The following is a 24,096-nucleotide window of genomic DNA, read 5'->3' as shown; positions in this document are numbered from 1 at the left end:
ATTAAATTCAATCATCAGCTTGCCTATTGTAAAACCAACATATGAGAAAACATGAAGCCTAAAAACTAGAGTCACTTCAAACATCTAAGCAGCTGTAAAGTCCTACAACTAAGCAGTCTGGACCTTCAAGGAAAAATGAGGACTTGGCAAGAATCCATTGTAGATGTTATTTACTAAAAAAAAAAACCTGAAAGTATTGTAATTTTATGGTGTAATGTCTTTTTCATTTCTCTATTAAACTGTGTGTCTGTGTGTGAGGACACCAGCATACTCATGCAAGCCATAGTGGCTGTTGTTCTGATTTGGATTAAAGCCTCCTTAAGAAAGACCCCAAGAAAAACATAGTCCGTCCACGAACAGTAAGTAGTATGTCTACATGAATTTATAAACAGGTTTAATTTATTGAAAAAACAGAAACCAAACCAAAGATGAGTCATTATTTGCACTTGTTCTGAAGTTAATTCCCTGTTAGAAGGGCATACCATTAAATTACTGTGTAAAAATAAAAAAAAAAACTTTGATAGTGACAAACAAACATGTAAACTTATTTACATCTACATGTTTCTGAAAGTCAGCATTTCATGTATCAAGTGGAAAAATTAGAAAACAAAACAAACACCAGCAATTAATCAGGGAAACTCATAAGCCAGGGGTGACCCAGTTATAAGCCTGGAGACCAGAATAGGTCTCACTTGATGACTGTCAAAAACTAGATGCATGACCTCACATGGTTTGCATAATTTATCTGCAATTCAATTCACCCAGCCTTAATTAGGGAAAAGCTAACTTACCTGGATTGCAGTTTGTCATCAAAATAGAAAGTGTTCTAGAAATGCATGTTACCACACAGATACTCATACACAATATTTTAAATCTTCAGAACCAAGTGCTCTCCATTGGAATGCACAGAGTCTTTGCCATGTATTACTTGTTTGATGAATGTTTCAATCTTCTAGAAGAAAAAGGGACCCATTTGCTTGACTTACTACCTGCTGAGAACATTAATACAGAACTTCAAATCTAATAAATGAATAAGCAGGGGACAAATGGATTCTGCAAGTTTATTGCATGGTAGTTACATTACTTCTCAACTGGCCAATCTTTAATGGTATTTTTGAAAAGAGATTACTTAACAGAAATAGCATTTCCTTTAAATAATCACGTAGGTTACAAACTGTCTTTAACACTTATCAAGGAAATTAAGCTGGGAGCACTCACTGCATTAAGCCGCTCATTTGTGAGTAGTCCCTATAAACAAGGCTTTGCCAATCCGCCAAAATAATTTTCCTACTCTGAAATTAATGCCTTCGAAATTGGTAATACCATTCAATGCAAGTTACAGATATTGTATGTTATAAGCAGAGACGTGTTATCATCAGCTGGTGTAAGTCTACATTGTCCTTAAGACCAATGAAACTACATCAATTTACAGCTGCTGAAAATTTGTCCCGGTGTCTCTCTTTAGCACTGATTAAACCATAGAGCCAATCTGAAAGCTCTCACTGACTGCAGCGAGACCAATGCCTACAGGACGCAAGACAGACTGTAAGTAAGCCATCCTAGAATTAGTACACTTGTTTTCCCCCCTATTCATTCCAAGTTTAAAGTTAGTTATTCAAAATCATAACCTGGGAGGAAGTCAAGAGCGCAGCAGATTTTAAAACTTCTTAGGTTTTCATATGTACTCCCTGAAATTCTGTTTAATAACAGTCATTCCTCAGGCCAAGTCCAGTTATTGTAATCATGCAAATAACCCCAGTAAAGCCCACAGGAAAAGCAGCACCATGATTTGGCCCACAGTTTTACTCCAACAGAATGAAGTTTCAAAGTTACTTTTGCATTGTTTTCTCCCTTTCTGAGAACTATAATTACACCTGTGTTAAAAATCTGTTAACATTTCCTCTATCACCATTATGCAATTTTTCCTTCATGGGTACAATGTGGTGCAAGACTTGTCTGAGCAATCCTCACTTGCACACTTAGCTCTGGGGCAGCCAAAATGACTAGTACATAGCAGAAAGAATTAATTGCTTGGAAAAGGATTTTGCAGGAGGGGTACTCAGCTGTTTCTTAGACCACCATCCTGTAAAACTGCAGACAACAGAGAGAAAATACAGTTGATTTACAGAAGACATCTTTAATTGAGGCAAGTTATTCTACACAATTCTAAGTGTGTGGATTCTTTCAAATACCTAATAAGCACATTTCTGACTACAAGTACACTGAACATAACAGGGCACTTTTCGGAAGTAGCTCCATGTATCTCACCAAGTGGCATACGCTGTAGCTATCTATAGGTATTTTCCTTTACACTTCACAAGAGATTTACAGCCGCTTGCATTCTGTGAGCATTGCACGCAACAATGATTTTTAATATCAACTGAATTAACTTTTAACTGCAAGGACTAAAAACTCAGAACTCCCGCTTCGGGAGGCTACCAATAAGCATGTAAATAGAGCTAAGCATTAAAATTTATTATCACAAGGAAAAAAAATATTTAAGATGTTCCTTAGTGCTACTCCACTGCATTAAAAAAAAACAAAGAAGGCATATTCTTCAACTTAAGCATGCCCACATAGAACAAGACTTACCAATAGCACAAAATAATCTATCTAGTTTGCTCCATGCAACTTTTTTAAAAAACTTTAAAAAAGAAATGCATTCTAGACACCACAAAACTCTTCGGCTTAAAATGAGCTAATCAATCACCTTTCCAGCACAGCTGCATTTTCTTTCATTAATGTAATAGAAATATTTGAGGGATTTCCGTTTTTACCTTTGCATTTTTCCTTTTCCAGTATCCATAACCAATCATCGCTCTGCTCTTCCATTATGCTTCGTATATTGCAGAGTGAGAAGCATCTTCATTAAATAGTATTAAAAATAGAACACACCCGATCTCCCCACCGGAGCATGCTCTGACAGTGCTGATAGCACAGCTCTCAAGGTAACCATTCCCAGCTGGGAACTGAGAGGCAAAGTCAGTGCGAGATTAGCAATTTGCAAGCCCAATTGTGCACACAAACTTGCCTCTCGATCCGTGACGAAGACTGCTAAAACAAAACCAGCGTGCGGTTAAATTACGCGACTGAAAAGTTGCAGATCGGTTTACAATACGGTTTTGGTTTGGTTGGGTTTTTTTTACCCCCCTCCCCATCACCCTCAGCTTCAATTGCTTCGTACTTGCCTAAAATGTGCGTATGCCATTTAGAAGAACGCGCACCGGGCATGCATCTGGCTCAGCATTGCAATGGCAGAGAAGTCAAACAGGTGATGCACAGACACTTGTGTCGCTCTCTAATGCTTTTGTTTCCCCTCCCGGCACATTTACAGCGATGTCACACGGCGGCGGGATGAGTTTTAAGCAAAACCGCACACACCTGGAAGCGCAGAGACACACCTAGCGCGTAAAAATGCACCCGGAATCTGAGCGTGTTCCCCCCGCTGGCTGACACGGTAAATGAAGGCAAAATAAATAACAGCAATTAAACAAGGCTGCGCAATGGCTGCGCTAGATGAGCACGTCGGGGTTAGATTTACGAGCGATATCGTTTGAGACGCACAGACAAAGTAGGCAGAATACACCAAGCGGAGAAACATGAACTGCTTTTTTGTGAAAACAGGACACCTTACAACACGGCCGTAACTCCTGGACTGTGATCCTCCTCCACCGCATGCAAAAAGAGATGCTAAGGAAGCATCAGATAAATCTGTTGCCCTCACATCGCCACCCTTAAGAACAATGCCGGTCCAAGCAGCCCGGGCTTGCCCTCCAGCAAACACGGCTTTGAAAGCGGATCCCGAGATGCTATTCACAAAGCGGCGAGTAAAAGTTGAGATTTTCTTAAGAGTTTGATCCATTTTTGCGAAAACGAGGGCTAGGAGGAGGGCGATCTCCCGATCTCCCCCCCGCGCTGACCCACTCCCTGGGGCTCGTCTCCCCCGCCCCAGCCCGGCCACCGGCCACCGGCCACCGGCCACCGGCCACCGGCCACCGGCCACCGGCCACCGGCCACCGGCCACCGGCCACCGGCCACCGGCCACCTCACCTCCGCGCCCGACCCCGACCCGCCTCTGCTCCCGCCAGCAGCGCCTCTGGCGATGACCGAAGGGCGGCCGAAACTTTGGGAAGCCGCCGCCCTCCGTGCCGAGCCCTTCCCGCCCTACCTGGCTGTCACCACCGCTACGCTGCCGCTCCGCAGTCCCGTGCGAGGCTCCAGCACCGATAGCATCCTGCCCCGCCGCGCTACGAGCGACACCCTTTTTTCCTTTTCCCTCCCCCTCTAGTAAATACCACATCTTAGAGCCGGAATCCTGCAGCCGCTATTAATAATTGCCCATCGCACGCAATAAAGGCAAGCCCCAGTTCCATACACAGCTCCTGTTTCCCCCTCTCTCCGCTCCACATGCTCCAGACGCCCTGACCTCAAAAATTAAAAGATCACGGGGAGGGGTGGGGGGGGGGATGGGGCGAATGACTCCAACGAAATGACAGAAAACACATGCTAGAAGAAAAAAAAAATAGACAAGAAAAAAAATCGCGACAACAAAGAACATCACGCCACGCAAATGTCGACAGATTCTGCTTTGGCTTCCTTGGGTTTTGTTTTTGGTTTTTTTCGTTCCTTTTTTTTTTTCTTTTTTTTTTCTCTTTTTTTTTTTTTTTTTTTTTTTTTTTTTTTTTTTTTTTACCTTGCCTGCAAACGGGATCTGCCCCCAGCGTCTTGGCGGCTCGGGCTATTTTTGTTTGTTTGGTATTTTTGGTTGGCCGGTTTGTTTATTTTGCTGCGGATACGCTGCTGTTACAGTACAGTGACTGTCTTCCTGAAAGACATGGTCTCTTCCTCCGCCTCCGCCGCGGGAGGAGATCCGCCGCCGCGCCGCGGTGCTGCCCGGGCGCGGTGGCCGCGGCGGCACCGCCCGACCCGCCGGCCGCCTCCTGTCCTGTCCTGTCCTGGCCCGGCCCGGCCCGGTCCGGTCCGGTCCGCCGCTCCGCCCGCCTCTGCCCGTCCGCTCTCGCCGCCCGCCTGGATCCCCTTCTGGCTCGCTCCTCTCTCCCTGTCCTCCGTCCTTTATCTGCCGCGCTCCGGGGCTGTACTGTCTGTCTGCGAGTCTCTCCCTCTGCCTTTCTCTCTCTCCCCGCCCACGCAGCGTGGTGCGCCCCGGTCCGCAGGCAGCGCCGCGCTCCGGCTCCGCCGCTCGCCGGCTCCGCGCTCGCTGCGCTCAGCGCCGCCGCTCCGGCTGCCGCTCCCCCGGCTGCCGCGCTGCCCACCGCGCCACTGCCCTGCCCGCCGCACCCAGCCGGCCCCGCGCTCCGCCCGGACGGGCCGCTGGCTGTCTGTGTGGGGGGGGGCTCTGTCTCTGTCTGTCTGTCTGTCTGTCTGTCTGTCTGTCTGTCTGTCTGTCTGTGTGCCCGCCCGCCCGCGTGCCTGTGGCTTCCCGCACGCCGGGCCCTCCAGTCACATTGTTTCTCCCCCCCCCCCCCCCCCTCCGTCCCTCAAGCCCTCCCCGTCAGCCCATCCTCAGCCAGGAGCAGAGACAAAGCACCCGAGCGGGGCTAATAAGGAAAAAGCTCGTTAATCCCCTCCGATTCCTTGTTATTTGCTCCCACCCACTCCCTGTCGCCCTCCACACACGACCCCCAAGAAAAATATACAGGGAAGGAAATGGGCCTTGACTCCAGAGGACATCTTTAAGTGAACGGTCTAGGGAGGGTGGTTTTAATTATTGCTTTTGCTGGTGAAACCTGACAGCCTTCAGGGTGATCAGCCGAGCTGCAGAAAGGGGTAAAAAAAACAAAAAAAAAAAAGAAAAAAAAATAAAGACTGCAGCAGATTTTGGGTGGTAGCAGATGAACCACTAAAAATGGGGCACATGATCCCCTTCCCCCTCCCCTGCCCAGCATGTCTCTATCTAGGATCTGGCTTGATGATATTTCCCTCGGAGCCTTGCTGCACACCATCAAGGCAGGGAAACAGGCAATTCACCGGCACATGCGTTTCCGACACATAAAACCGCTCTGCTATGCATTTAAAACCCAGGCCTCGTTTTACCCAACTGAATACATCCAGGCATTCATTCTGCACCCAGCCGAGAAAAGGGCATTTACCTCTTTGCTAGGTGGCTATTAATATGCAGTAAAATTATAGCAGTACAACGCCAAATGTAATTGCCATAGATCATTTAGAGCAGATCCAGCAATTCAGCTGCTGGAAATGCATGTCTGTGAATAACCATGCATCTGGTACAATGCCCTCTACTACAATAACCTGAAAGGAGACAGAAGCGTCTGGCACTAGCTGCAATTAGTAATCCTATGGATGAAAAATAAACAGTCAATAAATACAAAGCACCAAGGTCCTATGAAATATAGAGATCATTTCTGTCTGCGGTGATACAAGTAACCCAACTCCCACAGACAGACAATTCTTATTAAAATACACAGTTAAAAATGCACTCTTTTCATGATGTGCTTTCAGAAGCCCCAGTTAGAGAAGACAGTTTGCCACGATTAATGAATGTAGCAGAACTTGTGTACCAGTAAATATGGACAAATATACAGAAGGCCGGGAGAGAGTTGCAGGGAAATGTTTGCTTCAGTAGGTATTATCCTTGCACCCCTGGAACCCCTATTTCCTCTCAGAAGCAAACACCTGCTTTTACTGGGGACTGCTGAACAGAATCAGACTGGAAGAATACAGTGAGTTCTGAACCACAACAGGGTGTGCATTAGCTGGCTCTTGGTACACGCTTCAAGTGATCAGAGGCATTCAGCCAGGCACACCAAAACCTGTTCTGCTAATGCACCTCCTGATGTGGTTTCCCCCTAGGATGGTCGCATGTGGCTCCATCTACTTTTAATTTCATTCTTTAACATATTCCCACACTGTGCTACAGGTTCCATCTGACAGCAAAAGGACCAGCAGAGAGGCTATAAGTGGCACTCGTGTGCTACACCTGGTGACAGGGAAAGGACCAGTTCTTTGCTTTTTTCCATTTGATATTGCAGCCATCTCAACAACGGACCAAAGTCAGTTTTCCAAGATGGTTATCAAAACTCTTCTGAACATACAGTGAAATGGAGAGGGCCTCATTTGGCTGCTGCCCATCATTCCTTTACTCCCAAGCAGGGTACCCAGAGGAGGGAAAGAATGCACACTGCACCAGGACACAAAAGCAGTACTCACTCATGCCTTCAATAAATGCCTTGAAACTCACCTCCAGAAGGGAAGGGGATGAGAACAGTGAACGTTTCAGAACCTTGCTGCAGTCACTAGACACAATGCACATGTGAAACAGCCACGTGTCCACAGCTTGTCTCCCACTGTTGAGATACTGGAGTGTCTTCAGAGTGGGAAGAGCCAAAACTGTACGTCAGATCTGTAAGAAGATAAAAATTAATCCAAGCTGTAGTCTGGCAGTTCATTCCACCCTCTCCTATGAGGCTGGATGTGCCTGGAGCAAGTTACCAAATGCTAAAAGATACCAGCTACATCAATACCAGTGGAAATAATCAGGAAAAAAAACCCAAAAAAACAGTATTGCTTCAGTATAATGTAATGTAGTTTTCAACTCAGAATGTTGAGTAGCATCAGACACAGCATGTGTAAATAAGTGAAATTGCCTTTCTTTGTTAAGAAGTCACCTCAGACCTTCTCAGTCAGATATGAATCTGACAGAATTTGAAGCCTACATCCTTTTCTTCCAGACTTTTCTTTGTAGAAAGAAGAATCACAATCATTGCACGATCATAATATTGAAGAGGTGGCAAACCACGGCAATGACTTGCTGCTGCCTGTCCTGATCTGTAAACATGGACAGGGATAATTGTCCATTTAATCTTCATGAAAGTTGGCAGAAGCTGTGTTTTTAAGCAGAAACAGAACTTGATCAACTCTGCAGACCTCTGACACTTTTTTCTGTCTGTGACAAAATTTCAAGGTAATGGGGGAAAGAAAATGGATGCAAGACCTATTTCACCAAGTACTTTCTTAAGCAAACATCTAACTAATTAAACAGCAGCACATGCTTTCTAGGACTCTGGTACTGCCAATAGAACCAACATACAGAGGTGAAGCACATGTGAACTATATGTACACAAAATTCCTACAGAAAACACCAAGTGCCTCAGCTCAAGGTATTTCCAAAGCATGACAACAGATTATATTACTTGTTCACTGCAAGAATACTTTCTAGTTATGATATCTCAATTTCACTTAGAAATCAAGAAAACCTTACTGGGTTCTCAAAACTCAGTATCAGACTGGAAGTATGAGATGTCAAAAAAATATACAGAGCTTCTTGCAGTTCTGCAATCACAGATTCCTGGGAGAGAAGGCACATTGTGTTACTAAATACATGAATAAAATCTTGCACAACTGATTGCACATTTCTGCTGCTTCTAGTCATTTCTCAGTGAAAAAAAACCCCTCTAACATATAAAGTCTGTTGTGTTTTGGAGTTGTGGAATGATTCAGTTTGAGGCACAGCAGTATGATAAAATAACTGATGATGTATTTCATCATAATCTTATGTGAAAGAGATCACTTTTAGGGGTTTTTATTTATTTTTGAACTTCTTTCCACTTTTATGTCCTATATGTTACAAACAAATTAATCATGCATAATTTGCAGATGGACTTAAAAATACCGCGCGTCTGTTTAAAATGGCACTTTACAAAATGTAAATATAGCCAAATTGCTCCAGTTTTAAATACTTCTCAGGAAGAGCTGAAATATTTTTCCAGCTACAAAATCTCAAGTAAAGGAAAATTACCCAAGCAATCTATGTAAAGCATGTACTGGTAGCTAAGATTTGACAAAAAAAATTAAGGTTTTTGCTCTTCCCAATGAACTCAGTAAGAATTTTGCAATGGATTTCATTAGGATTAAGATCAGGTACCTAAATCTCAGATTCTCTCTTTGGAGAAAGATCAATGAACAACCCTTTAAAAATATAATCTGTTGCTAGAGGGGCTGAGGCAGCTTTTTTTTTTCCCCCACTGAAAGCAAAGAATCATTTCTTTGTATTTGACATTTCAAATCCCCTCTTAGTTTCTTTTAGAAATCCCGAAGTGTTTGATGTGCCATATCTGTGTATCTTGAAAAGGATATTACAGTGTGGAGTTCCTCACCCCACACAAAAAAAAAGTTGCCTGATCCCCCCTAAGACCGGAAGCTGTAGCTCCTGCAGCCCTGCTCAGCCATGACTTTCAGAAGATGAGCAGGAATTTGAACTCTGGCTGTGACAGCTAGCATTTGTGCACATTGTTTCTCGTGTTGTAGCCTTTTCTTCAATTTATGTTTATAGGCAGGAGGACTAGTGAACTTTTAGGTCACAGTGTAGGAGGGGCAGTGGCCTGTTTCATGGGCTGATGAGTGGCTGGCAGCTCAAAAAAGGATGTTCTAAAGTAATCCAGCGACCACAGGAAGGGCTCATCCTGGTATCCTCAGTCACATTGCTGACAGTGTTGAAAGAGCTGTGACAGCGTGAGATATTTAGGTGGTGGGCAGCTCTCAGTTGGGCTGGAAAGAAACACATCTCTGACACAGCAACTTAGCATAGTAGTACTTTTTATAATATATATGTGTGGCATGCACGATGGGACAAAGCTACAAAACATGCAGTGGTGAGTAAGAGAAGGAGTAGTAAGAAGAGAGTCAGCTAGAGTGTTGTGAACTGTGGTGTTAGAATGGGCCAGAGAGAAAATTGTGAGAAAAAGGAGGGAGAGTCCCGGTCAGGGAATGCAGTGAGTTGGTTATCTTGAGATCTGTGATTCGTTATGGAGAATGTGCACTACCTGCACATATTAGAGTACTGTAGGGAAGAAATCAGGCTGAGGAAATTCCAAACTCTTTCGATAGGATTTATGAGCTTTAATAATCCAAGGGCTCAGGGTCACCTGAGAACTCAAGAACTGCTTGGCTCATGAATACGTGTGGCTCTAAGGAGACATATGACAAACACAGCATCTACCAGAGAGTAGTTGCAGCTCTTGGCATAGAGCCAGAAAAGTCACAAACAACTTCCACTGGCACTTTCCATCAAGAAAGCAGCTTCCCATCAAGATCTTACCAGGAGAAGCCTTTAGTGCCTCCCTTTGTCTAAAGCAAAGTATAAAAGCATAGGTTACCTGGCAGCACACCTGGCCAGCAGACAAGCCTTGGTGACAATCTGCAGCTACCACAATAAGATGTGGGTAATACAGGCTTTCACACAGGTACATAGTGTCTTTCTCACTGCTAAAACATTACAGACCTACATCTGCCCTTAAGGTGTCCTGGAAAAAGGAAAGCTGAGGGACCAGGGAACGTCATGGGCAAGCAAGTGGATCCAGTAATGACAGAGAGGGGGAAAGAAGAAAAAAATAATTTTGACAGGAATCCCCACTTGTTTTGCAGAAATGCTTCCAGAACAATATTAAGAATAGCAGGAAAACATGCTTGTGGAGCTGTAGGCTTGGTCTAACTCTCAAAACCATGTATATTTTAGAGAAGACCATCACCCCAGCTATAGATTGTATACCATATGAAAACCTAGAGGATGAAGTTGGCAAATGATATGGAGGTGAAAAATGGAAGATTTGCTATGCCAATCAGCCCACATAACCCTGAGTACTCACTAACACCAACTTCTCCATTTGAAATTCCCCTGAATATGGTGCCCTCTTAACCTTTGTTTCTAGAAGGTCAAGTCTTCTCTGACATGAATGTTTTAAATGTAAGAATTTAACAGAAGGCTCACAATTTACATGAGGCCTGGACCTACCTTGCAGGTATTTTTCACAAGTTACTTGATACTACACTACTATGTTGACGCTGTTCAACCAGATACCATTTTTCACTTTCCCTTTCAAATTTTTTAGGAATAATATTAATCTCCTCGCGTCGGAGTCTCAAGAAAGAATCCTGGCCACAGTGTCTGTGTAACCTGGATGTATTTCTTTCCTGCTGCCACAGCATGTGTGTCTCTTGGATGTGTTGGCTTCCTGCTGCCCACCCTACCTCCCTGCGGTGCATGCTCTGAGGCTCACACTGGCCACGTTTATTAACTCATCCAGTGGGAGAACAGCAAACAACAAACATTGGCCATGAACCTTTTTCAAGAGGAGGTGAGGGTGCCCTCCACAGTAGACAGATTCAGGAGAGTAGCAGAATTTTCTGGCAGATCAGTTCCCCTCACAAAGAAATTAAATACTTGCCCCCTTTATAGCCATGTTGTGCTTTACATGCAAAACTGTGTGCAGATGTGCCAAAGAACAGGAGCAACCAGAAAAAAAAAATAAAAATTAAACAAAATTAATCAAACTGAACAAAAGCCTAACCAGTGCTAAATCAAACTTTCCAAAAACTTTCCAAACTACTGGAGGCAACCTCTTCACACAGCTTATGTATCATCACGCTGGTTTTGTTAATCCTCAGTAGAAATGACCAGAAAAGGCAGATATGTAACCACAATTTGGTGCAGTCAGTGTGACCCTACTTTGAACCATCCTACTCAAAGATCCCAAAAGCAGCAGCAGCCCTACAGTATGCAGAGAATAATTCTTGCTATGTCATTTAAAAAACCTTTCAAGTTCTGTCAGTGGTAAAAAAAAATGTGTTGTTTTTCATATAGTTGGAAGTCTTAGAGGTTTCTCATGGGTTAAAATCCTGCTGAGGTAATCACCCTCACCTCTCCACTTTCACTCATTTGCACCACTGTTCCTTTTCTTAAAACTGTCAGGCAAATACGAGATTAATTGGCATTAATTTAGCAATTTTCAGTGCTTCATCTTCAACACTTGGAATCAACTTTTGTGTTTTGCTACTGGGCTGCAGAGAGAGACAGTAAAGAATGAATAACTACTTACATAAAAATTAGGTCCTTTTGACACAAAGTGATGGGGGCAGTAGGAAATCCCACGACACTGTACTTCATGGATATAACACATGGAAGCTTAATCTTCCAGCATTTTGAGGTCTTGGGCCTTTCAGGTCTTGGAGTCTTAAGCAGTTATTTCTAAGTCACTGCCCTTAAAATAATACTGTTCCCTCAAATTTTCTCCAGCTGCCTTCTTTTTGTTTCGCCTTGCCTTATACACTAGACATATTTAAATGTTCTTTTGTTTGGAATCTACATTTTTTCACGCCCTAAAATTATAGCCTTTGCAATGTGAATAACTGTAGAAAGTCCCTTCATTGAAAGAGCAGTACATGGTACAATTTTAGCATCATATAATTTCCTGCATAATTGTTAAATCATTTTCTTCCTTTTCTCCCTCCCCCTCTCTTTTTCTTTTTTTTTCCTTTTTTTTTTTTTTTTTAATATAAAGGAGCAAAAGATTCAAAGTGCATATCCAGAGAGAGAGAGAGACAGACAGAAAACTTCACTGCCACATAATAACGTGCTACACTTCAACTCACCTTTATTGCAACAGCAATCTGACATCAGTGACAAGACTTTCCCTATATATTGCTTCAGCATTGGACTCTGTACTCACCAACCACTGTTGGTTCACCAACGTAAACCTCCGAGTGTGTTTGTGACATTGTATCCCCAAATATCACATCATAAAAATATTAAAACAAAACTGTTCATAACATTTTCCTGTGCACCATCTGGGCCTTGCAAGAAAGCTGACATTATCTGTCAAACTAAAGATAACCACATTTTCTCTCTTTTGTATCGTTAATGTTTGTCATCGCAAATTTCACTTTAATGCTCCAATTACATTATGACATTCTTAGAAACTGAATGGCACTAATGACTTTCATTATTATTTACACACTTCCTTAATTATAAGGCTCTCCCTCTCATTCACAACATGTTCTCCCTCATAACACTCGCTCCGATATAAAGCTAATGAATTTTAAACTTTCTATTACATAAAAGCCCATGATTAATTACCCAGCTTCCCAATCTCTTTATGATGCACAATACAGAGCTCTCCTGCAGTGATGCAGGAAAGTGGGGGGGGGGGAAAGTATGGAACTTTTATTCCCTCCTTAGTGAAAGCAAATAGAGAGATAAATAAAGTATCTTTCTCTTTAAAATGGCATATGCAAATTTAATTGAAAACAAATATACATCAAACCATTCCTCAGGAGAAAGCTAAATATCTCTACATCAGCTGCATGTAGTAAATAGGATAATAATGGCTATTGTTATAATCTTTAATTTTTCATGACAAGAATTTTTTAATATAGTTCAAGCAAATGAGAAGGGAGAAGTAAAAATACATGTTTTTTACATAAGACATTTAGTGTGGTGTGCTGTATCACCAAGATCAACTATTTATGTGGGTTTAATTATTCACAATACTGGACTCCCTCACTGATAAAAAAAAAAGACAAGACAAAAAAGCCCAAGGTTGTACCAGCACCACACCAGTCGAAGGGCAGTTGTGACAAATATAAATTACTGCACTTCAGACTGCCAAAGGTAATACAATAAACCAGAGCCTGGAAGACTTTGAAAGACATTGTGGGGGTACTGAACAGCCTAGCAATGAAATTCAGAGCTCACTAAGTACTGATACAGGCTGCAATCTGCACAAGCTGTACATGTCTCAATGCCTATGCTGCCAACAGAAATTGGATTCCGCCAGCCAAAGGTAAATTTACTGACAGTCACGGGATAAAGAATGGGTTAGTTAAAAAGTGCGGCAACTCTTACTCCATTTCCTGGCTAGTAAACCTGACCTTAAGATCGGGGGCAACCTGTATATATAAAAAATTTATTTCCTGCCATTCCAAGGCAGTTCCCTTTTATGCCTCTCCCAAGTTAGTAAAGCAGGAGTCAGTATCCATGCAAATGCATACAAGGAATATAGTTCCTAATGGGATAAAAGTCCATCCTATCATGAATGAATCGATGGATATCCAGCTATGAATGACATATTCGTTTGAAGCAAGCATGGGGCACCTAGAATGATGAAGATTAACTTGTCAGAGCCATTTACCTATGTGCTGTCTTTATATTAACTCATACTGCTGATCTGCTGCAGATAAGAAAATTTGCTTTGCTGTGAGAAAAGTATTTTCCATATTTGGTTTGTTTTCTCTTTAATACCATATACTTTAAATGTCTAATCAGTTTCCAGTGTCATGAAAAAAAACAGGAAGCATATTGCATTAAAAAATTCCAAGGAAGTTTAGCACAACACAACCATACAACGTAACTTCAGCCTTGTGAAAACCGAGGGATCGTAGCTATACATCAGTCTGTATGGTCTGACACAGCAAATAACTTGAAATTTTCTCAGGGCCTGATCCAACGTCCACAGAGTAAGCTACATGAACATCCTACTATCTTCATTTAAGCTCTCATTTCAAGACTGCTACTCATCAGCAATTTGAATTGTGAAGCTCTGTAACATCAGAGGATGTTCTGTAGTTTAAAAACAAAAACCAAACTCAGATTAATCAGAAATCAGTCCTTCCATTCTCTTTAATATTGTTTTGCATGCTGTGTATGTTACAGAAAGTTATTAGGAGTACATAATAAAGCCAAAAGTATAAAACACACCTATTATTTCTTTAAATCAATAGCTAGATGCTGAGCTTTAGAGGGCAGGCAGACTCCTGGCAGAAATTTAACAAGTATCAGATGTAAAAACAGAAGAGACACAGATGCACAAAGAGGGTAGGTCTCAGAATAAAATTAGTTTTCTGATTCTAGTAAAGTTACTTTGTTTAGCAATCAGGGAAAAAAGGCAATGATTCCAGCTTTAATCAACCTGTGATTCAGGGATTCACTATTTTTCCTCAGATATTGTACAGCTGGTGTGTGTAAATATATAGAGTCCTCCTGAAATCTGTTTTTCTCAAGATTCATCTGCTTTCTGTAGCTGTTGCAGTTCATCTTCTTTTGCTGACTCTGGGGTCAAGAACCCTGGACTAAGATACCTATAGGATATGTCTTTTATATTCAAAGCCTCCAGATGTCTTGGGCAGAGAATGTGAGGCTGTCACAAAGGGCCAGATTATGATCCTCAGTCACCTTTACATGCCCATAAAGAAATTTCAGAATGCACTCAAAAAGTCTTTGGTTGGCATAAGAGATGTCCTATATGCTCTTGAAAAATTAGACCGTGACCTTAACTTCTGTTTTATTTGTTTGTGTTTTTTATTGAACATAAATTTCCCTAAATTTTAGTGATTAATGAGCCACAATAGCTGCTAATCTTGAGGACTGTTTCCATGTAAAGGTTTCTGTGTTAGACACCTTCATAGTTTTCCAATGTTATATGGGAATAATTGTACTCTAAAGAAAAGAGTGTAGTCCTTGGACTCCTTCATGTACTGACTATTAGTAATAGCAGTTACACAAAAGAAATGAGACATCATAGAGTAAGACACAAACATAATAAAACAGCTAGGCTAATCTTTATACAAAGATATTAAAACAACTGCATAATGTTCATAATAATGTCAGGATAGGTGAAATTAGTCACAACTGTGACTAATGGGACACCTAATTTTACCTATTAAGTGGCACGAGGATCTGCAGTTACAATCTTATGATCCATTCTTAATGCAGACCAGACTTGTGATAAATTTACAGCCCACAGGATCTACCAATTAAAATGAAAATTAAGATAAATATATTTTAATGGCATATGGCATTATCCTTATGCTGTGTAGCTTCCAACAGTATTTTTGTTGTAATATTTGTGTCATGAAATTCTAGCTGTTTAAGATAATTAAATGTGTTTATATCACCATAGTCCCCCAAAGATGAATTAGACATAGGCCCTCAATATTTCTTATGAAGTAGAAAAGATTTATTAAATAATTTGAAAGTGAGACAGGCATGGCAAACAGAAATCTTTTTTTCAAGTCTGTAACTCTGTTACCTGGCCCTGCGATCCACTGCTTATATGGGCATGTGAGGTATGAAGCCTCCTTCCCATTTGCCTTTTCTAAGTCAGGAGAGCTTCACAGCTGACAGAAGTGACAGAGAGCAAAGTGAGACCTCAGAAGAGTGGGGATAAGGCAGGGAGAAAGGCAAGATGCCACTATGGAAGCTAGTTAGTGGTGGTGGGGAGTAATCTGCTGAAGCTTGTTCTTACAGTTGGTTTTGTTGTTGCATGCTGTGTAAGATCTCTTTCTCTATGAGCCCACGAAAGATGAGCTGTGCATCACCTGAGAAAGCTGCATGAAATGCAGAAAGAAATGCATCATTAGCCAGAAACCAGGTCTTGACTTCAAATATCAGGGCTCTGATCCTGATTCTACCTTTTACTGACTTGATCGTTTTGAGAAATTCAACCTGTTTCCTGGCGCCTTTGTTTGCTCTTCACAGCTGCTTCTTCTGATTTTTCTTCTGGCTATTGTAATTCTGGGGAAAGTACTATCTGTCATAATGAACTTCTGTCATGGCAGCCTGCAAAAATGTAACCTCCTACGTCCCAGTCTGAGAACAGTCTCATTGAAGACAATGGGAGTTTTACATTGATCTTGGCAGCAATCTTGTTTGCCAATAATATCATCTGTATGTATTCTTTTGAAATGTTTTGTATTGATTAACACAGTTTTTAAAAGCACAGACAATAAATTACTCATTTTGATTTATAAAGTAGTTATAGTAAGTGTTTATTTCAGGGAGAGTATTTTCATACAAATCAGAATATTTAGAAAATAAGCCAAAAAACTCCCCAACAAATCAGCATTTCCCTGTATTATAAATGCAGTGTCTTTTCTATAAGCATAAACAAGACTAGGAAGCTCTTTTCTGAAATGCCTCAGAAAAGAGATTAGCCCAGCAAGCCAGGAAAGCCGGTGAACATTATAAAAGATTGTTCTAGATTTATTAATCTATTTATTTAAATTGATTTTTATTTATTTAAATTTATTGTCATAAAGGCATTTTAATTTGCCTTTATGGAGAACATGTTATCAGCTTACCTGCATTGAAGGCACAAGCACCTCTTACTGTTCATCATATGAGCATCTTGAACAAATTGTACTAAATCTGCAGCATTAAAATTACAAAGCTCACCAATTTTTGATAAAATTGCACATCACCTGAAGACCTAGATGAGTTTGATGCAGGAAAAAACCAAGACAATATTTGGAGATACTGCAAATCATGCCCTGCTATGGAGAATAGCACACATTAGGGACATGAATTAAAAAAAATATAAGTGCTGCAGTAAAATCTTAGCTGCAGTTAGGTGCGTCTCTCATTCTTATTGCTTGTACAATAGTTTGTACAGTAAACTCTATTTTCTGTGTAGTCCCTGCCTCCTACTAGGACCTGGCAGCTTTTTAGCTTGACTGCAAGGATGGGGTAGGTACTCAGCCTTGCATACCTCAGCCAAAAGTGGTGTGCTAATTTCCAAAACAGCAGCAGGGGAGTCATAGTACGGCCACCAGTAAGAGCATCACAAACTCCTAAATAGCAGAGATCTTTCCTTTTAATTGCAGTGCCTAGCAATTTTTTCAATGGTGAGCATTTGTCCAGTGCTCCCTGTAGGCCTTTTGTCAGCTTCTGTGCACTGCTTATTTTGCTGATGCTCCTTAGCACACATGTTGGTAGCTGGTAAAGCCATCTATATCTACACATCCATTTGAGAAAACATGCAGATTTAAAAACAGTGTTTCAACGCCAGTCCCCTCCAAAACTTTGAGTGAACACCTGTAAGGGAGGTAGCCAACAGCTGCCTCATGTCCAGAGCAAGCTGCCATGCCAGGAGTGTAAGAAAAGTTAGATTTTCCAGTGAAACAGGACTTAACTCACAAAGTAGGACGGTAGCACACCTTGTGGGTCCCCAAGATCCATGATTTATGCTGTTTCCCTCTTTTCCATTACCTTTTACCGATAAAATATAAACTATTTTAGACTTTCTTGCCCTTCTATTCCTCCATGTTACTGCTCTGTGTCCCATGCACTCTCCTTTCTCATTTTCCTTTCCCTCTCTCCATATTCATGCCAGAGGGCATATCATGATGAGGCTCTCTAATCAATCGTCTGACTCATTGCCTTATGGCAGAATATTGCCATGGCTAATGACTAATATGACTGCAGGATTTCCAAATGTCATCTCATAAGATCTTACAGACTGCCTATTAACTATTTTTTAGCCTTAACCAGGATTAGCTGTGTAGCAAAATAAAATGGAATGATATAGCATAGTAAACTCATTTCTCAGCAGCTGATTCCTATTTATAGGTATAGCCTAAATAGTATAGGACAAAGTATTTCTAAACTGAGATATGCTCCTTTTATGAACAGCTTTTCCTATGATATTCAAAGTGTTTATTTGCACAGTGAGTGACCAAAAATAGTAGCTGAAACTTTCTACTTTTTGGAAGATTGCAATTGATACTTACATTCATGTTATGATTCATTGTAAAAGAAGAAATGTGTGAAACTTCCCAGACAAATAGTTAGATACACTGTGTTTGTTGATTTTTATTTTTGTATACAAAATACTTCTCCCTCCACATTACAATTTTGTGATGAGCTAAGGAATGGAACAGGGCATTTTCTCTCTACAAATCCCATATCCGTGAAAATGAAGATAATATTTGTCCTTTCAATTAAATGCAGTTATTCTATAACAACAAATTAGTTTTATTTTAGATTGACATGAAAACAACACACTTACTTTCAATAAGAGGGATTTTTTACACTGATAGGAATTATCATTCCTCAGAGCAGTAGGAATGTAGGCTGTACAAGGAGAATTGTAGATGATTTTAAAGTCAGACAAGATACAGAGGATGCTTTGCTGCAAGCCTAATGATGCCAGTCCTGTATTATTTTAAGACACGTTAGTTCTGTTTTTCTCTACTTGCCATGCTCATGGAACTACAAACATTCTCACACATTTGCCTTTTTCAAATTCCTGCACTGACATGAACAAAGAACTAGCTAATCACAGGATTTTGATACTTCCTCTGGGCAATCGACTATTACACCCCCACAGTTTGACCATTCCTAAAAACACAATAATATTCAACCATCTCTCACACAAAATTAATTTCAGCATTGACAAATTTCCCAGATATCCATTTATAAATACTTACTGACACCTTCTTGATCAACTCATCTGGTCACCTTGCCACTGATGATAAAATGACATTGATGTGAAACAAGCATCCTCAGCAATACCGTGAGAATGGTGAAGTGCTGGGGAGTGATAATTCCTTCCTGGTGATTGTCAATGAATTAGCAAGAAGTATTATCTTGGGTATAAAAGAACAGAGCCTATAGCTAGAGAGGGAGATACAACATCAAATTGGGAAGTGTACTGTAAAGATTGGTGTTAGAAAACTAATGAATAACGTCACAAGACCTTAAACTAGCTCTTCTCATTGAGACAGCTTGTTAGATCATCAGACTGCCTAGATGAGAAACCTGCTCCCATTACTTGCATGTTTGTGGTGTCAAACCCAATTAGTATTTCTCCAGATGAATTTTCATTCATTAGAGTTGGAGAGCCAAGCAGAAAAAACCACACTGGATTTGTTTCCCCTTCACAAGCAGAGTTTTCTCTGTGCGTAGGTGTCACAAGTATGAGAAGCACACACTGAGATTGGCTCCAGTGACTGTCACAGCTCTGTCCCTTCCTCACAGCCCTGCAAGCTTTGCTTTCTCTAACACCCAGCCTCCAGCACAGAAACAGTAAGGAGTTCCACCATATTAACCTGAAAAAGCCAACACAGCAGGAAAAACTCCACGTGTCTACTCAACCAGTGCTAATTTGCTGACAGCCCTCACGTCGGCCAAAACAGGGTATGTCCTCCATCAGTCTGCCCATGTCATTCATTCTATGCATGTGGCTTTTTTCCCCCCTCAAAGCTCAATATGCAAAGATAAACCACTGCTGACTCCATCCTGTGGGCTCCACTTTAGCATGGTCACATCAGGTTGCCCTATCTTACAGTACAAGAAGAGTCACTTCACTACTAATATTTCTTCTAAGCCCAGGATCTGGTAGAAGAAAGAATTTTGGCAACAGGAATAAAAACAATGCTCTGTTGAATTCGTGCCACTGATTTCACCTGAGCCTAGTTTTTACAACTCATCTTTATATGAGGGTTATATAACAGTGGCTAAGTTTTAAAATTGCTTCTTTCCTGTTATGTACTGTCTTAACCTCATGCAGTGTACCTAATATACAGCCTTAGAAAATGGATGAAATATTAAGGCTATGTAGTTGTCTCAGTTTTTAAGGGTAAATAATTCAGTCTTTTTTTTTTTTTTTAATCAAGTGCAAAACTTTCCAGGTGTTGAATTTGTAGTGACACTTGCAGTGTTTCTGAAGCATTATAAGGGGAATCTGTTAATTTTAAGTACAGATTATCAATAAGGTTTGAGTAATATTATATATTAAAATTTTTATCTCAAGCCCATGATCCTGACAGAGCTGACACTTAGTACCTACTCAGTCATCATCATTTTTATCATTTTTCCTGTTCTGTTGAAACTCTACTGATCTTGTTTTGACTGTCAACTATACAAGCAAACTATTAAACTCCACATTTAATAAGACAGTCATTTTTGTAATGGGATTTAAAACTTCTGGTGCAATGCAGCCAACATCAAACACTGGCTTAAATCTCTCATAATATTTCATATTTGCCATCAGAAGGGGGTAAAAGGTGAGGTTTTTTTTTCATTTTTAAAGCATCTGTGGTTCCTGATAGAGAAGGCTGTATATTCAGGAACTTGCTTTAACTTGGGGTGCTGATAAAGAAACCTACTCCCTCCAGCTGAACTGAAATTAGGTTGCTTTCTTTCAGTTTTCTAATGGACAGATAATCTGAATGTTCAGTTTTGCATCTATTACACAATTGCTTCTTTATTCTGAGTCATTTGGTAACCTCCAAAAATAGCTCACTCCTCTTGAATTAGCTGCACAGTGTTATAGATCATGTAGACAGAAAAGCCCATCTCCTTGCTCCTGCACAGGCGATGTGCTACAGGGCTCCCGTATCAGCGGAGTCGTGGCCGTGTACCTTAACTCTAACAGATGTTTCTGCCAGCCGCTCGCGGAGCCCGAAGGGAAAAGGAGAGGAAGAGAAGCAATGGATCACAGGCCAAAACAATTGCTTGGTTGCAACAATAAAACACTATGTCCATGGAGGTGGACTGGGAGAAAAATAAAATGTTAGGTTTTTTTCCAGATCAGTACCCAACATCTAGAAGAGGAGGTGATATCATTTTTGCAATAGAACTGTTTTGCACACAAACCCCAATTTTTGATGGAGTCAGAAACTTTGAGTCCCAGCTGTCCCAGTGATGTCCTGAAAACAGGAGTCCAGGAATGAAGAAATTAACTTATTTTCTTTTTCTGAATTACTGTTATATCATTTGGTACTCAGTAGTAGTTGTTTTTCCAGGATTATTTGCTCAGGTGAATTGGATTCTCTTTTGTTTTGCTTTTTAACTATGTGATAGGTGTTGAGAGAATTAATTTCCAATAAAAAATAGGCTCAGCTGGCAGCTGGAAAAATTAAGCGAGTCCAAATGACAGTATGTTTTAAGATATAATTTAATCAATAATATAATTTAATCAAAGACAAAAAAAAATCAATCACGAAATTAGAAAGGACTTTCCAGTGAATTACAAGTTACTGTTGTCAATCCAAGCCTTGATGAGAAAAAAAATCGACAATTTGAGAACAAAAAAGAACAATGTGTTGGAATTTCATGCATACGCTATCAGCACTCCATGTAATAATCAATGTAACAAAGATAAAAAAATAATGCTTTTTCTTGCTACAACTTGTGGAAAATCCTAGCATTTTCCATGTAGTTCTGCAGAAAAAAAGAATCATATCTCACATTCTTCTTTCTAATGTTCTAAAAGGGTCACAATATTAATAGGATATAATACGATACATATTTTTTTAAGAAGAAATACAGATTATATTCCTCTTGTGTCTCAGGCCTTTCTGAAAGTATTTGCTGTTATTTTTTGATATCATTTGCCATAAGAAAGCTTTCCCCTATCTGTTCATTTTTGCAAGGGCCCTGCCATAAAATTTCATCTCCTTTTTTTTCTATTTATCTGTCCAAAGGAACTGGGAAATAGAAGGAATTATGCTCCACTCCCATCACTTAAACCAGGAAGCTGTTTTCTGCTGGGCTGGAAGCAAGGATGGCTTTATCCTGGAGCTAATTAACTGCTTTCCTCCAGGACAAAGCTCAGCTGTGAGTTCCCTGAGAAGTTTCTTCACCCACTAGATAAAAGCCTATAAAAATAAGGTGTCTCCTGAGGCTTACTGTGCTAGGGGTACATGCTGAGGGGTGGGGTGATGGAATTTTTTTCATTTCACTGCACTTAAATTTGCTGTAAAGGTGGGGCCATTTGAGAAATGTGCACACATATACATGTGTAGCAGTCAGTGGAGTGGATCTGACTCTACCAGAAGCCCAGTTCTGATCCTGAAGTGCACTAAATAAATACTAAAATAAAACTTTATAAGCTCTTTCCTATCACTAAACTTGAGATATTTTTCTTTATCCATACAAATGACCAAGATTCAAGTCTATGGAATTTGCTAACAGTACCCCATAGAATTTTGATGCCATGATGAGAAGTATTCATTTTCTAGTGGTAAACATCCCCATTTGAATTCCACCAGCATTGCAATAGAGGCTCAACTGTTTGCCACCATTCAGTGCTTTTTGTACTTGTATGTCAACTCTGAGTCTTCTTGTTTCGAAGGTAATCGTTTTCACTTCATATGAGAGCTTTCCTATGCTTTTATTGTCACCATTCTTTTCTGAAATACCCTCTAAACCCAACAGAATTCTCTCGAAAACAAAGTGACCTGCAGTTCTATACAGGTCACTCCAGGTAAAAAACTATTTGTGAGTCACTTAACAACATGTCAACACTTGTCTTTACTGTTCACAAGCACCTAATGATTCCTAATTCATGACATTCCTAATTAATATTTTTAGCCACAAATGCACCTTATCTGCATAATAATAATAAACCTGCATGCTGATGTCCCTTTTGCCATCTTACTGGTATTAATGCAAAAATCCTCTAAGGTCTGTCTAATGTCTTGTAAGCAAGAGACATTTTTGAAAGAATGCCAAGATTTCAACATTCTACTTCAAAACAAGGTTCTCAAATATTTCAAGAAAAAGGAAAAGCAGACATGACAGAAAGTGTGCACAAACCACACAAAAAAATAAAGCTTAACTGCTCTCCCTGGGATCTTCACAGTCTTCCAGTAACAAGCAGCTCACTTGTGGAGGATCATAGTCTCAATCTAGCAAAGCCCTCTGATTTCCTCTCCCTCCCTCTTCTGTGACAAAGACAAGAAGATGATCAAGATGCAATTTTATTTTTCAAGAACAGTTGAACTTTTGCAGACCTACTATTTTATCATGAGGCATATATAATGTAATTTCCACACAAACATTTGAAACAAATATCTTCTTTGTCTATATAACCATGTATATAACCATACATTAATATCAAACATGGGAAAGTCCATAATGTAGTAATATTTGAGTTTAACCTTCATACAAAAGACAATTTTTAAGTGAAAAAGCCAAAATGGCCTTTTCTTGAAACAGTTTATTTTGAATATTTAGGAATCAGTGGCCTTCTTAACCTGAAGTCAATACCCTTTCCTATAATCTGGCTGTGTGCCCTATTCTTCACTATGTAGCTTTCTCACATTACAGTTTTCTATATTTCTCAGTTTTTTGTTTCGTTCTGTAAAGCAAAAGATGGAAGGAAAATGAACTCATGGCAAAGACTGAGCTCTAGTGAAGCAGTTGATTGTCTCTGGAGAGTGTTATTTGTTATGTTATGAATGCTCTGCTAGCTTTCAATTGTTTTGTGAAAACTAATCACTGCTAAATGGCACTGAAATCTTGCATGTGCAATCCCATGTATTAGGTAACCTTCATTTAAGGCTGGAGGAACATGTGAAACAGTGCAGGAGAAAAACTTGGCATAGATCTCTACTCATTTATATGATCAATTTTATGATTTACTGTAACATATTCTTCAGCTAAGGCAGTTGGCAATACAAGTAGGAACTCAGTGGAGCTCTTATAGACACATCTAAAGTTGACACCTCCTAAAAGGATGCTCAAAGCACCAGAATGAGAGCATTTCAAACAAGCTCATC

At 40.4% G+C, this 24,096-nt stretch overlaps 1 protein-coding gene across 43 annotated transcripts in view; it reads right to left on the bottom strand.

The window, feature by feature from the left end:
• The window catches only part of ARPP21 (cAMP regulated phosphoprotein 21), a 468,940-nt gene that overhangs the window by 134,223 nt on the left and 310,621 nt on the right, over positions 1–24,096 (bottom strand). For 12 of the 43 annotated variants that reach the window (XM_023919461.2, XM_086846652.1, XM_086846700.1 and 9 more), the window contains exon 1: positions 2,778–2,906. The gene's annotated coding sequence lies outside the window, so the exon portion shown is untranslated. The other 31 variants (XM_086846818.1, XM_086846842.1, XM_086846619.1 and 28 more) reach the window with 9 other exon arrangements.

Source organism: Cyanistes caeruleus, chromosome 1, assembly GCF_971803275.1.
Source record: "Cyanistes caeruleus chromosome 1, bCyaCae1.hap1.1, whole genome shotgun sequence".
Lineage (NCBI taxonomy): Eukaryota > Metazoa > Chordata > Aves > Passeriformes > Paridae > Cyanistes > Cyanistes caeruleus.
Note: the sequence above shows the minus strand (reverse complement) of the source record. Positions and strands in the feature narration are given on the sequence as shown.